At 37.8% G+C, this 10140-nt stretch overlaps 1 pseudogene; it reads left to right on the forward strand.

The window, feature by feature from the left end:
• Nucleotides 1-4562: 4562 nt before the first annotated feature.
• On the forward strand, nt 4563-4659 carry LOC122099094 (annotated as a pseudogene).
• The last annotated feature ends 5481 nt before the right edge of the window (nt 4660-10140 follow it).

A 10140-nucleotide genomic window follows, 5' to 3' on the forward strand; every position in this document is an offset into this window, starting at 1 on the left:
TAACAGACACTGTCTTCCTAGATATAGGTGATTTAACTCTACGCTCCTCCATACATCTTGGTGAACAAATGCAAGACCAAGAAAAAAATCATCTATTGAAATAATTTTGCATAGAATAACTTCATTGTTCCTGATATGGTATCTAAGGAGAGTCTTAAGATAGAAGATAAAAGTGCAGTATTTTTCAGTTTCCTCTAACCATCTTCTTAGCAAAATATATCTTTTAGGTTAGAATGGATTGAACCAAAAAGTGATGGATTACTTATTTTTGTGGGCACTTTAGACACAAGAAGACTTTCAAGGTAAAAGAAAAAATACAGCCAAATATTTGTGATCACAGCTTCTTGGACTGTTTTCTGGAGACAAAGTTTTACATTAAGTTTCAGGGCAACCAAATGCAAGAGGGAAGTTTAATAGACTTGCTTGGCCAATTAAACAGCATGAAAGAAGAAAATGGCAAATAATATTTAAGGAATTACTTTGACCAATTACTTTGTCAGAAGAAAGAAGGAAAAATATAATTCAAAATCAATTGACTTAAAAGTATGAAGAAAGAGTAGTGAAGAGAGATTAGAGAAAACATAGAGGATTTTTTTCTCTCCAGTGGAGTAATGGGTTCTTGATCTTGTTTCTTCCATACTGTCTTCACAAGCTATCAAGTGTGTCTCACGACTGGATTATCCAGTTCAGACAGAGAACTCATAGAAGAAAGATAATATTTGCAGCAGATGTAGGTGATTTATAACCTTAGACAATCTATTTAAATCTGTTCAAAATTCTCCCCTATCCCAAACTTCTCTCTTTGTATAGCTTTGTTTGCTTTTCCCATGACGACCCTTCCTTCATTAACTGCTTAAAATTTGTGGAGGTCATATTCATACTTTCTAGAGATTTCAGATTGGTTGTGATTTTTGTGTGTTTTTGTTTTTTGTTGTGTTTTTAAACTGAATTTCAAAAGGTTGTGCAAGTGTTACAATTAAATATATCCATCTAATTGTCCAATGCTCTTGGATCAGAGTCACTCCTTCCATCATTCTCAACCAACCCCTTCTCCAAGATTTATTTCAGATTTACCACTTCCTTTATCATATGTGTAGATTGAGTATTCTAGCTGTACTTGCCCCTTGTTCATTTTTCATTCATTCTATGTCTTTACTATAATTCCTTTCTGTTTTCAACTTCCTGATAGTCATCCTGTTACACTGTCTATTAATACTTTGAAAGGTTTATGTACATTTCATGGAGTTTCCATACTGCATATGCTTGAACTGATGTCAGCTTATATTTCCATAATTCATTCAAATTTGCAAGACAGGAGACGTGAAGCACCTAACCATGATTTTATTCTCATCCATTTGGAAGATTAATCTTTAGTCAAAAAGAAAGTAAAAAAAGTAGCATAGAATATATTCCTAACTACCAGTTCTTATAAATGGCTTTGTACAATGGTGTGATTGTTTTATTTTACATGGGATAATATTTTCTACTACCTATAAGTTTTGGAAAAAGAAGAATACTAAAATTTATTCCTATAGAGGAATATGATAGAAATAGAAGACAGATTTTATGTTTGTCATATCTCTGATGAGTACCCATATTCAAGACATAAGTCATATTTCTTCCTATGTTAGACAGATAGGGAAAACATATTATTACATATGATAAGACAACTACTTGTGACTTTTTAAAATGTACCTTATTAAATGATGACATTGACTTTATTAGCTAATATTTGGGTTTGAAATTTGGGAGGCTGATCTATCTAACACATTTCTGGAAGGCCCTTACTGAAAAACACAAATTGTGGGTGGTACTATTTCTGCACTTTAATGAATGGTTGAACGTGTTGGGCATTAGTGCTGGGTAAATAATTCAACTCTATTGTAACTTGCTCCCTACACTTGAAAAACTTGTAATGTCACTAAGTATCATCTACTTGTCAAATGTTATTTTGGCGAATGTGATTTTAAAAAGTTAATTTGAAAAGGAATAATTTTCAGAATATTAAATGTAGATCATCATTGGTTTGAGAGTGACATTTTTATACCACTGAAATATGTTGTACTGAAGTCCCAGTGTTTTGAAGCACTAAGGATCTTCTCAATATTTTTTTGAATTACATTTGAACTCTAAGTAAATTTTTCTGGGCCTTGGTAGACCAATTATCGATCTATCCTTCCAGGAACTACTTTTTGGCTCACTTATGCAGGACTAAAATCTTTCATTAATCATAGGGGAGGGATATTAAAAATAATCTTATGACACTTTGTGAACTTGTTCACTCATATGGGCTGGTCAGCTGTAAGTTGAATGTTTGAATTGTCATACATACTCTCAAATTTTGTGATCTCATCTTTCATTTTAAGTTGCCGTGCATTTCACAATTGCTTACTGCTAATTCCTGCATCTCAAGGAATTGGGGCCCTTAAATATAGGAAATTAGAACTTGAGATGTATCTTCAAATACTTTGTGTTGGCATGTTGCATGGGCCTTGGTGAGAAGTCTTGCCTCTGTTATCTGATGATGCCGATAACTGGGACCTGGGATCCTAGGAATCATTGTATCATGCAGAAGAATAATATTTGTTAGACACCTTATCAGCAAAATTTGGGCATAATTAGTAGGATTGCTTCAGAAATATGGAGAAAAACAGTTTGGGACCAGCGAGTTAAAACAATAAACAGAGAAGCAGAGCAAAATCCCTTTTAGATTAGCGGAAAACAACATTGTTTTTTTTTACTATGTGAATTCAGAAGACCAAGAACAGTTAGAATGTATCACAAGTTTATACCAAAGACATTGCTCTGATACTTCATATATTCTAATATACATTTTAAACCTAATTATTTATATTCCTATTCTATTTATTGGAATAAATAAATATTAATTTATTAGTGAAATTATCAACTAATTCTAGTAAGTTTCACTGTGTGAAATATAAAATCAACACATAAATATAAAATATATAACTATATAATATAAGAAAAAGACACATGTTTTGCATTGTTCTGTTGTGGTTACAGGATCAAAGGCAACTCTGTTTTAAAGTAGTATTCCATTATCTCTACCTCAGTGTTTGATAGAGTTGGACCTAAAGCTTTACCATTAAAACATTACCAATTAAAGGCCTAATAATGAGGAGAAACATCTGGACTTCTCCTGCAACTATGAAAATATTTCGTGATAGAAATGCAGTGGTGTAAGTTCCTGCCTGGTTGGATGGTAGACAGGCCAGGACATTAAGTAATCACGCATATGATCAATTTTTTCACCTTCTTGGCTTTAGCTACTTTTGAAATGTTAGATATAATAAACAATTATATTTTGATAAAATACCTTCTAGTCTGAACACTTCTGACTGAACTGTTCATCTCTCTATGATCCCTTGTAACATTTAAGTTTTGTTCAAGTAAAACAATCTATGTTGTCAGGGTAAGATATTCTGATTGGTCTGTTCCTACATGGGAGAAGAGTAAAGGGTCAGGTAGACATTTGTGCCAGTAAGACCTCATTTGGGAAAATGTCAGCTGCAGAATGTTATAAGTAGCTCTTAAGCAAGGCTTACTTTGAATCCATTAGCTCCACAAACCTAATTCAGTTGGATCAATAAGTACTTGAAAAAGCCATCACGTCTTAGCTATGGTAAATAATGCTGCAATAAACATAGTTGTGCTGGTAGCTTTAGTGTGGCCTTGTTTGTGATCATTTGGGTAAATGCCCAAGGCTTGGAAAAAATTATATTAAGTGAAGTAAGCCAGGCCCAAAGAAACATAGGTCCCATGGTTTCCCTTATTTGCAATATCTAGTATAGGTATGAGCCAAGCGGAAAAAGTCAGATAATGTGATGTTAGGAAAACAAAACCTCAAATATGTATTTTAATGTTTTTGTTTCTTTCATGCATGTGTTTCTAATGCATTTATAAGATTATTTCTTTGTTGCTTTGTGTGTCCCTCCCCCACAGTGTAACCCCTGCTTTCACTATATTTGATGTCAGTATAACATGTGGAGGAGACGGGGACAAACAAGTCGTTTAAGGATTCAGGTGGACCTGTTGCAACAATGAGAAGTACAAAATGTCATGTCAAAACCAGCTTTACAATGTCGGGGGGGGGGGGGGGAGGGGGGGTATGATTGGGTGGGAGGGAGGGGGGAGGCTGGGAAGGGAGGTGAAGGGTAAACAAAGGAGGAGGATGCAATGCTTGGTAAGAAATGTATGCATTATCCTGCCCATGTAATTGTAACCCCTCTGTACAGTATGTTCTCAAATAAAATAAAATAAAATTTAAAAAAAAAAAAAAAGCCATCACCTTTGGACCTAGCTATAAATTATTGAAAGTATGATCAAATTCCAAATGAAAAAGACTTAAAATTGTCATTGACAAAAAAAATTGCAAATGTGAGCAATCGATTGAACATGTAATTTTTCCCCTATTCACAGAATTTTAGGGAAATAATAGCATTGTTAGGAACAATAAGATTTCCTTGTTCCAAGTAGGCACCCACGGATATAAGCCTGTATAAAGATTGCATCACTAACTACTTAAATTTAGAAGATACTGCATGCTTCAGCAGCACGTATTCCCAAATTACAATACAGAGATTAATATGGCAATTGCACAAGGATGATATGAAAATTTGTGAAGTATTTCGTATTTTTCATTCTTCAGATGCAAGAAATGAAAAACAGTTATTAAAAAGTTGATTACAGGGCTGGGAAAGTGACTCAGTGGTAGAGCGCTTGCCTTGCATGCTCAAGGCCCTGGGTTCGATTCCTCAGCACCACATAAGCAAAAAGAAAAAAGCCGGAAGTGGCGCTGTGGCTTCAGTGGTAGAGCGCTAGCCTTGAGCTGAAGAGCTGAGGAACAGCGCCCAGGCCCAGAGTTCAGGCCCCAGGACCAGACCTAAAAAAAAAAAAAAAAGTTGATTACAAAATAACAAGTGTAACAACAAACGTAATTCCTTTAAATTAAATTTAGTTTGGCATTAGTGTATTAAATCTTCACCTCAGAAAGGCGTTTACATAGCATAAACTTTACAAAACTTTTGAAATTAGACAAAATTGTCATTTTATCCCAAAGAAAAATAATATTAGGACCTAGGCAAAAAAGGAATCTAAAACTTTCTATATGGAAGACAATCTGAAAGGACACATTAATGAGCCTATATATTATAAAATAATATAGAATTCAAAGTATATCTAGGAAAGAATAAAATAAATTATGAACATTATGCAAACATAGAATATAGAATATTTTAAAATATTCTTTTTCAGACAACCACCAGAAATACTTTAGTTTCTGTACTACTCATTTCAACAGATACGTTAAAATTATTTCTGATTAAAAAATCACAAACTCTGCAGAAATCATTATACATGTATACAAAAACTCTTGAATTCATTTTGACATCCAATGCAGGCAATTCACTTGGAAGAATTCCACGGAATTCATGAATTTTTACAGTAAGTATTGGTGTTGCCGGGCGCTGGTGGCTCACTCCTGTAATCCTAGCTACTCAGGACGCTGAGATCTAAGGCTCACGGTTCAAAGCCAGCCCGGGAAGGAAAGTCCGTGAGACTCTTATCTCCAATAAACCACTAGAAAACTGGAAGTGAAGCTGTGGCTCAAGCGGTAGAGCACTCACCTTGAGCTGAAGAGCACAGGCATAGCGCCCAGGCCCAGTGTTCAAGCCCCATGACCGAGGGAAAAAAAAAAAAGATATTGTCCTTATTTGGATTGTGGAAATATTTTGTATGGACACAAAGGATGGACTTGCATTTTTGAAATTTAAGAAACTTAACCCGACCATTAGGACTTAAGAGAACAATTTGTACAGCCTTCCACAACTTCATGGAGGTAGTGATAAATACTTATCCTTTGGGCAATTTCAAATGCAGTTTCTTCTAAGTTGTTCTTCACGCCTGGTTTATATAATGGTTCAACAGAAGGAAATCCAGTGTATCTTTGCTATCTCAATTCTCAGCAGCAAGTTGTAAGGGGGTCAAGAGGCCTTTAGTTAGGGCATTGGTATCTGTATCATGATGAAGTAAGAAAGAAGCCAGTCTGGTATTATTCTGCATATATACACTGTGCAGGGGTGTCCAGCCATCTACAGTTATTGCATTTGCCACTTGAGCCACCAACTCATGGACAATGTCTAAGCGTCCACTGTCGGCTTCCAGATGAAGTGGGGTATACTCATCATCATCCCCTATTATTCACATGAGTGGCCTTTTTGAAAAGTAGTTTCCGCACTGTAGTAAGCTGAATATTTTCAGTAGCCCAATGAAGAAATTTACTTGGATCCTTCTCCATTTTTTGTCTTGCAATTGATACTATTCCTTACTTTTTCATCTTGTTCCTCATCTTTCTAAGAATTCACTAAGCAGAGACTTTGAGAGCCAGTGGGAATGAGGTTTCCATGTATTTCCCTAACAGTTCACATTGGTTGAACTGGTCAGAAATATCCGGTGAATTTTCTGCATATTTTTTCACCATGATTTATATTCTCTTTTTCTAATTTTACTATTCGAAATTATTCTAACTGGAGAGTAGGGAATTGATGGAGAACAGAGGAAAGATGTTCCTCCATATTCAAAGGTACAGACTGAAAATGAGAACCACTGATGTCTTCATGTGCAGCTTATTCTAGGAATGAGAAAATATGAAATAATGCCTTCTATATAAATGATTTGGAAAATGGCAGAGCAAAAAGTGAAATGATACAACCAAAAATATAAAAGCAAAATAAATTAGGATAATTATGGAGCAATCATATTATCTATGAGCACCATGAAATAGAGAAAGGAAGAGAGATACATATGTGCAATGACCTAGCTAGCCACAAAATCCATGCCTCTGATCAATTGATAGAGCAAACAAAATTGTATTTTTTTTAAAAAAGATTGAAATAGAATTTATGTATTTACTTGAAATTAGTAAATACATTTTTAGTAGCCTACATAAAGAGACATAGCTTTGACCAAATTACAGACAAGAATCTAAATCCTTGGTAATTCTAGTAACAGATCTGACTGAAATCAGTTGAATGACACTTTTCCTGTACAATGAAGAAATAGGTCCAAGCTAGTAAAGCAGCTAGAGAAGGCAGGCAGATTGTATCTGTGACAAAACTTTGTGTAAAATGGTTTTGAGGATTTCTTACTGGTGATCCACTTGCACTGGAAGCATGATTCTGAACTATTGCTTGCTGATTCTGAACTATTGCTTTGATCATTATATTCTCCAAGAAGAAAAAATGAGAATTGATAGTTTAGGACTACTAATACATTTTCACCTTCTCACTAAGCACCTTCAATCATCAAAATCACATGAAGACAATAGACAGACCTACTTTTTTAGATGAAAACAAGTGTCTTTAAAAAAAACAAGGAATTTATGTAGTCATGCATAGGACTTCTATTTTACTAATGCCTCATATGTTTTAATAATGTTAGGTAACAATAAATAATGGATCTATTAGAAAGCTCTTAAAGCTCATATGTTCAATAGTGAGTTCTCTTACACTGTATCATGGTATTTTTTGTTTATGGTCTTATGAAGAAATTTACATTACTAACTTGAATTTCTGACAGGACAGTATCATCACTGTACATCTTGCTTCTATACTCTCAGTTTTACATTACTATCTAAGTATGTGCATTAGATAACTATAGAGGAAAAAGTAGAAGCCACACTGATTGCTCATGTCTTTAATCCTAGTTAATCAGAAAGATGAAATCTGAGGATTGTGGTTTGAAAGCAGACCAAGAAAAAAAAGTCCATTAGATTCTGATTTGAAAGTGACCAGCAAAAGATAGAAATGGAGCTGTGGTACAAGCAATAAAATGCTAGCCTTGAGAAAACTGAAATAAAAAATAACAAATTCTGGCAAAAAGCTGTGTGTACAGTAGGAAATGCCCTGCTGTGTTAGGAGCCATTCCAGATGTGTGAGAGGCTCTGAGTTTTGTCTACAGTTGTTCGGAGACCAATATTGCCATCTTCCCGGGGGTTGGAATATTCATGTGCTCAAGGACTGCTGAGGCCTTGGACTACCCGTTGGTGTGTGTGTGTGTGTGTGTGTGTGGTGTGTGTGTGTGTGTGTGTGTGTGTGTGTATTTTTCCCTCATTTTTCTCTGTCCACTTGGTGAGTGCCTGTCTGCCTATTCCTAAATTCAGATGGTGCCGCTTCTCCATTGCAACCTTGCCTTTAGCCTCCTATCAGGATCTATAATGAGTCTTAAATTGTCAGAGTCCTAAATATTCCACTTTTCCTTTGGAGCCCAAGTTCAGCTATCCATATCTTTGTCCACCTCCAGAGGAGGTGTGTGTGTGTGTTTGCCAGGGCTTGAACTCAGAACCTAGGTGTTATCCTAGGTATCTTTAGCTTGTTTGCACAAGGTTGGTGCTGTACTACTTGAACTACGGTAGTTCAGCTTCCCATCTTTTTCGTGATTCTTTGGAGATAAGAGTTTGCCCAGGCTAGCTTTGAATCTTGATTGATCCATAGGTCTCAGCCTTGAGTAGCTAGGATTATAGGCATGAGCCACTGGCATCCAACTGCATGGATATCTTTTCCTACACTCTTCTGTTCTAACAGCTGTCTACTTGCCCTGGCCTAGATCTCTGACCTCCACATCAGCTTCCACCAGCCTCTGACTGTGAAGAACATAAAACTCAAACCTGATCCCATTCTTTTTCCTCAGGGGAGGAGGTTATGTTTCATCTGAAACCAGGGATAGGAGGGGTAGCTGTAGATGGGTGCTCAGCTGGAGAGAGGTAGTCTGTTTTAGCCAAGAAAGGAAGTGTGGCCAGATGCTAATAGCTCATGCTCTCATACTCCTAGCTCCTCAGGAGTCTGAGATCTGAGGATTGCCATTCAGAGGCAGCCCAGCTAGAAAAGACTGTGAGACTCTCTTCTGCAAATAACCACCCCAAAAGCTGGAAGAAAAGCTGTGGCTTAAGTGGAAGAGTGCTAGCCCTGAATGAAAAATGTGAGGGACAGAGCCCAGGACCTGAGATCAAACCCTAGAACCAAGGTGCTTATGCTTGCACACGCACGCACACACGGGCGCGCGCGCACACACACACACACACACAAACATACACAGGATGGTGGTAATGATGAGCTGAGCTAGAACTGGGGGCAGTCCTGAGGCATTGTCACAGTAAACTCTACAGGCATATCAAGTGTTTTCTCCCTAAATCCTTCTTGGGCTGAGGGGTCTGGGCCATGGAAGTAAGTTCCATGGAACCAGTCCCTCCATTTGTGCACTGGGCCACAGGACCAAGGAGAGGGCACTATGGATGCTCATTTGTAGTCAGCCGACGATTGCAGACCTTCCTGTGTCCCTGAGCACTGGTGAGAAAAGCAGGCCTCTGAGGCCTGGGACTCCAGGGACAGCTACTGCTACAAGCATCAGCCAGCCGGCTGTGGATTCCTGAGCCTACAAGTCTTTCATGAGCCCAACTCAACACTTGCCCAAGGTGTGCCTGACAAATTCACACTCTTGTGATACCTGCATGAATGGGCATTACCTGGTATGAAATCTTGCAGCTTCTGCCCCGCCTGGCTCAGAACTGTGGTCTGAGACGTCAATTTACTGCTCAGATCCACATTACATGCATGACAGATGCCATTCTAATTATCTCCATGCCCCATGGCTCCACCCTTCTCTGGTATTATGTCTTGCTTTGTAGACAATGGCCTCCAAACAGGCTGCTCTCAAGCCGCGTAGGACACCTAGACACTGGGAGACCCTTAGGGGCCCACTGGAAAGTACTCTGCCTAGAGCCACAGAGGTACTAGTAGGCCAGGGGTTGGTCATGGGGCTTGAACTCTGGGACTGGGCGTTGTCCCTAAACTCTTCAGCTTACCACTTGAGCTAAAGAGCCACTTCTGGTTTTATGGAGGTTCCTTGGAGATCAGAGTCTCTCGGACTTTCCTGCTTGGGCTGGCTTTGAACTGTGGTCCTCACATCTCAGTCTTCTGAGGACTAGTCTTTCACCACAGTGAAGTAGGAGCTCCTGAAAGCTTTTCTTTACTTTTTCTGTGCCATTACTGGGGCTTGAACTCAGGGTCTGGGCTCTGGTCTCTTAACATTTTCCCTCAAGGTTAGCACTTTACCACTTGAGCCACA

The sequence above is a fragment of the Dipodomys spectabilis genome, unplaced genomic scaffold (assembly GCF_019054845.1).
Source record: "Dipodomys spectabilis isolate Male_0828 unplaced genomic scaffold, ASM1905484v1 ptg000503l, whole genome shotgun sequence".
NCBI lineage: Eukaryota > Metazoa > Chordata > Mammalia > Rodentia > Heteromyidae > Dipodomys > Dipodomys spectabilis.